The sequence below is a fragment of the Pinus tabuliformis genome, chromosome Q, assembly GCF_031772625.1.
Source record: "Pinus tabuliformis cultivar Carrire ecotype Pingquan chromosome Q, CPIR1, whole genome shotgun sequence".
In the NCBI taxonomy this organism is placed as follows: Eukaryota; Viridiplantae; Streptophyta; class Pinopsida; order Pinales; family Pinaceae; genus Pinus; species Pinus tabuliformis.
In genome coordinates this window covers 413844773-413850188 of record NC_142296.1, presented here as the reverse complement: position 1 = coordinate 413850188, position 5416 = coordinate 413844773, and positions in this window count along the sequence as shown.

The following is a 5416-nucleotide window of genomic DNA, read 5'->3' as shown; positions in this document are numbered from 1 at the left end:
ATATAAAATAATTAAATATGTGCAACAACCAGTGTTAAGCCTCGTATCAAGGGCCATCACTCCCCTCTTAGATCAATTTCTCATTTTAATTTTGATTGAAAAACTTGCACTTCATTTCTAAAAAAGTTTGTATTTGTAATTACCACCACAAATGCATCAATTGTGATATTTGTTATTGTCACCACATATGCATCAACTGTTATTTGTTAGAAAGTTGTTGTGTACATCATGTGCAGTTTAAATATTTACAATCTGAAGTGGAACTCCCTGACATCTGCAACTTACGTTTGTGGGCAGAGCGTTACAGGTTTTGTACGTTACAGGTTTTGTCACTACACCCAGACAAGTTTTCTTCAACCACATTATATTAATATTTAATGTAATACCTTTGCAATTTACTTTGTGAGTTTTACATTTAATTGCTGGTTTGAAAATTAAAATATGTAATGTCCTACTTGATCTTATCATGTTAATTTTTATTAGTATTTAATTAACTTGAAAATATTGACTTATAATTATAAAGAAATATTGGTATATATCTATATTTGTAAAACTGTAATTTTATTTTATTCATATGACTTTTATTATTGTTATTATTCAATTCCCAATTTGTTTTCTCAAATTTAATTTTGGATATGCTATAGGCTCCCCCAATTTATTTCCAAATTTAATATCCATATCCCAAGATGTCTTTTCAAATCTAATTTTGAGAAGATATGGTCTTCTCCAATTAATTTCCAAATTAAATATCTATATTCCAAGGTGTCTTTTTAAAATCCACTTGGGAGAAGATATGGTCTTCTTCAATTTAATTCTAAATTAAATATCCATAGTTTATTCCCAAAATATTTTTTCAATCTACTTTGAAAAAGATATGGTAAGAAAAGTCAAAGATACTAAATGAAAGGATGAGGGGGTAGTCATGACATTAATGATAGGTGGTTGAGGTGGATGGAAAGAAGAGGCATAAAAAGGGAAGGATGATGAGAGGAGAGGGGGATCATTGGTCTTGGTTTTTGGTTTTGGAGGATTTTGTTTTGGGGGAGGAAAGGGGAGATAAAGAAAGGAGAGAATGGAGAGATAAATGAGGGAATACAAACTTGGATCTGAAGAGTGTTTGTTTAACTTGGACACACCACATCTGGTTGGATTTGGACTCAGAGGGCTAAGAAACCTGTGGGGCTAGGAAATCATTCCTAGTTGGTTGAGAGGTAAATTTAGTTGGATAGTCGAAAGGAGCATCCCAACAGATTCAGGAGCATCTTAACCAAGCTATTGGAATAGGTATTCTTTCATTTATTGATTACTTATGTAAATGGTTGAAATGAAATTTTTATTTTTTTAATATGTTGTAAATAAATTTTAATTGTATATTGTCATCAAATAAATGTTGATTAAATAAGTTATTTTTCTTCTCATTTTTTAAAATTAAATAAATTTAGTTTTTAGTTAGATAACCCTAAGATGGATCCTCACACGTGGAGGTTACAAAATCTGAGGCCTAAATCCACCAACATCATAAAACCATTGGTGTCAAAGCTAGCATAAGGTCTAGGGCGGGGTTTTGTATCTTTTCTACTACAAATGTTTTCTTGGATTTTTTTTCTAATTTAACCCAATACCATACCAACTAATAAAATTATCCAACGATGACATATGGTAAATCTTAGTATGGAATATAATTTAGTTCTTGAAGTGTACCCTTAGAATGTATTACCACAACATACATAAACATGCAAAATTTTGAAATTCACAACTCTATCATGGGCTATAAAGTATACAAGTTCAAAAAAAAAAAGTTAAAAAAAAAAATTTATAAAAACGAAAAACAATATTTCATTCTACTTTTAATAAATTTAAAAAAAAAAAAATCTGTAGTATTAATACACTAAATCTAAATTACTGAAAATATTTAATGACAAAAATATATTTTATAGGCTGACATAGTCTAATAATTCATAACTCTATCATTGGCTATAGAGTAATAAAACAAGTTTAATTCCCTTTTAATAGATTTTATTAAAATATATGTTTTTACTCAACATTTGTATTTAATATTTAATATGCTCAGTTGCAAATCTCATATTTCCACCACCGGTTAAGTGTTGAATTTTGTAGAGGTTTTTTTTCATATGTAGTTAATATTTAATATGTTCTAGTTGCAAATCTCATAGACATTATTAAAAAAATTATATTTTTTTACTCAACATTTGTATATAATATGCTCAGTTGCAAATCTCATATTTCCACCACTGGGTAAATGTTGAATTTTCTAGAGATCTATTTTTCATATAAATAAAAGAAACCAGAAACTTCTATTGCTGGGACTTGAACCCGGGTCTCTTAGTAGAGTTTTTTTTTTCATATAAATAAAAGCTAGTTAAATGTTAAATTTTCTAGAGATATATTTTTCATATAAATAAAAGAAACCAGAAACTTTCGTTGTCGGGACTTGAACCCAGGTCTCATCCTTCTGTAGTAGAGGCTTGCGAGCAAGTGGGCAATTCCAGTCGAGTTGGAAGCTGAAGAAAGAAGGATGAAGCAGAGGCACGAGGATGTTGGCATGGTCTGAAATTTGGGCTCATGAGCAGATGTATCTCTTCCTAATCCAAAGTGCATAACTCCATAAACAACCCTACTATCCATCTGAAACTAAATCTCCAAATGATAGTGGCAAAGAGTTGCCTGCCGCTTAGACAGTGTCTTCCATAAGTATTAGTAATACTGGAAGCAATCCATCCACTCCGAAAGTAGGAGATGATTTGAAAGTTTCATCCCAGTTGTGTTGAAGCCCTTACTCATTTTCTCAATACTATATGTTGCACTCAAAACAGAGACCCAAATCGATTCCCTCCTTAAACTGTCTCAAATACAAGAACCCATGAAAAGAATCCCTCTGTAAACTTAATGCAACAGAACAGGGACCCTTGCTTATATGAGGCTTCCGAACTCTTTCTCGGTATGTATATTACCTGACATCGAAGACTCAGATGAATTTTTTTTCTTCTGCTAGCTCTAGAAACCTGAAATAGGTACGTCCCAGGTGGGTACTCTGCTATCTAGAGAGGCCAGGCCAGACACTCTTCTCTAGCCTCCTCCTCCAGAGGCAGGGTAAAGCAATTATCCCACACGGGCTTCACTCAATGAACCTCTGACATATCACGTGCATTCATGGCATACTAAATAATACCCTTAATTTGACTACATATTGAAAAAAACCTTTAAAAATTGCATTATTTAACCCCCTACAAATATGAACCCAATACACCTTCAAAATTTTAAAAATCCCTACTTTCACTAGATATTATAGGTATCCATTTTTTCATTAACATTTTTATACCCCTTTATATATTTTAAGTAACTTTGAGCTCCATGTTTTATACCTACCAATATAAAAACCCTTTACCTCTTCTTATATGCTCAATATATTATGTCATTTTTTCCTCAATATATATCCCCCAATATAAACGCAGGTGGTGTGGTATTTCTCTCCCAATGAAAACCCCATGAATTATCCTCCCTTCACAAAAAACAAATCCCTCTAGATTACCAGCAGCCGAGGATCTAAAGCAATTTCTTCCATCAAAACTCTTATCAGGTGTGCTTGATGCATCAAATCTAATGGCCAAATCCAGAGCCGTGTAGAAAACAAAAAGGCCACAAAACCAAGGATAAATATCAGTTCTTGAGTCCAAGAATAAAACATGACTGATAGTGCGTTGCATACGCTCTATGGCCTCTATATTAAATGTCTCCCTGTGTACTACATTTTCTCTTAGGTGAAAACTATAATGTTAGGACAACAATGTGGAAACTAGACGAGAATTAGAATTAAACTCAATGTTGATATATGGAGAAAGGAGAGATGGCTCTGAAGCTGCGCATCTCCACTAACCGCGACGGTCTCGGGTAAATCTAAACAGCGCAGCCGCAGGAGCTCGAGAACGGGAACAGAGTTTTTCGCGGAATCGGAGGTTTGGATACCGGTTTAGCTGACAGATCGACAGGAGATTGTTTCGGGTCGCAGTCCGGCATGGAGGATCATCGGACAACGGACCTCGTGGATTATTCCGAGGATCCGTTGGCTGGACAACCGGTCTTTGCAAACCCTAACCCGGCTTCATCGAGGTATGGAACTCCTAACTCAGAAGGTTCCCTTGGGTTGAATATTCCGGTCGATGGCGTTCCGACAGACATTGCCCTACCTTACCTGGGGTTAGATGTACCACCGCTCTCGCCTGGAACCGCTTTCTTACTTGCTGCCTCGTCCCCTGTATCACTTTCTCTCGAAGACATTCCTTCGCCGCCATCTGATCCTCCCATCCTGAATGATGAACCCCGGATTCCAGCACCTCTGCAGATAAATACACAAAACCCCCCTCGGTACATTGGGCCAAAACCCTCGGGATGTTTTGGTACCCCGGTCGTCCATCTAAACCCTAGTAGAACTTCTGCGGCGGGATCCACAAACCCTCTCTCGGATCATCCGTCTGCCCCTCGCACAAAGAAGCAGAAAGCGAGATGTGTTAGGGCCATCAGGAAGGATACTACAGTCACGTTTGCAAACTCGCCGAGCTTCGAGGATACCATGGCTATTGCCTGTACAGTGTTGGTTGGGCACGTTCGTGGGCGTACTTTCTCGGCGGACCGATTGACACTCTGGGTAAAAGAAATTTGGGGAACTTTGCTGCCACAATTGCCGGAGATCGAGGTCCTCCCGCGTGGATGGTTCACGCTCCAATTTGCAAGCGAAGGGCACACGAATATGGTACTTGAGCGATACTGGCACATAGAATCGGCCCCGGTACTTCTTAAGCGCTGGACCCCATTATTTGATCCGGAGCGGGAGCAGATTGCAGCTGGACCTCTGTGGGTCAGACTTCCAGGGCTCCCCCGTCAATACTGGAATGAAGAGGCATTTAAAAAGATCGGAAATGCACTGGGGGCCTATCTGGATCATGATCGATCCTACATCGAAACTCGAAGGAGAACTGTGGCTCGCATATTGGTACATCTTGATACCAGGGAAGGACTTGAGGAGGACATCACATTGCAATGGGGACGGCATAGGCGAACTCAGATCCTGGATTACGAGGGTGTCCCATTTCGTTGCAACCGGTGCCGCCAAGTTGGGCATCTATACAAAGATTGCCCACTCAACAATCGTCAGAGCAGCCCTCCAAAGAACACTCCTATTGCTCCCAGAAGGACCGGGCCTCTCATATCTCCTCCAATGCCAGGAGATCCTGCATCTCACAGAGCACAACAGCAACCAGAGAATATCACTGAGGACTCAGTAGCACCTCCCCTGACAAGGACAAGGGCGGCCGCTGCAGCAGCACAAAATCTGGATATGAATCTCTCTCCCCCCTCTGTCTCCCTTACACACTCGCTTGATTGTTCAAAATCTATCTCA